Here is a 275-nt window from a genome sequence, read left to right as displayed (position 1 = left end):
GCCGTCGGGCCAAGGTGCGCTATCACAAGAATCGCCAAAGGATACGGAGGTGTCGACGCTGGACGTCGGTGACCTGCGAGCGTCGATACGAGCCAGCCGACGGAGTAACCGGATAGGATTCGAATAGTAGGGTGCCAACGAAGGGCTTGTCAGAGAGGTGGGAAAAGAAAGATTGTGGGAGAGCGAGAGCGAGAGTGAAAGTGTGTCCTCGATAAGACAGAGAGAGAGAGAGAGAGAGAGAGAGAGAGAGAGAGAGAGAGAGAGAGAGAGAGAGA

The sequence above is a fragment of the Cephus cinctus genome, unplaced genomic scaffold (genome assembly GCF_000341935.2).
Source record: "Cephus cinctus unplaced genomic scaffold, Ccin1 Ccin1_scaffold0129, whole genome shotgun sequence".
NCBI classification, from domain to species: Eukaryota; Metazoa; Arthropoda; class Insecta; order Hymenoptera; family Cephidae; genus Cephus; species Cephus cinctus.
This window is presented reverse-complemented; position numbering follows the sequence as displayed.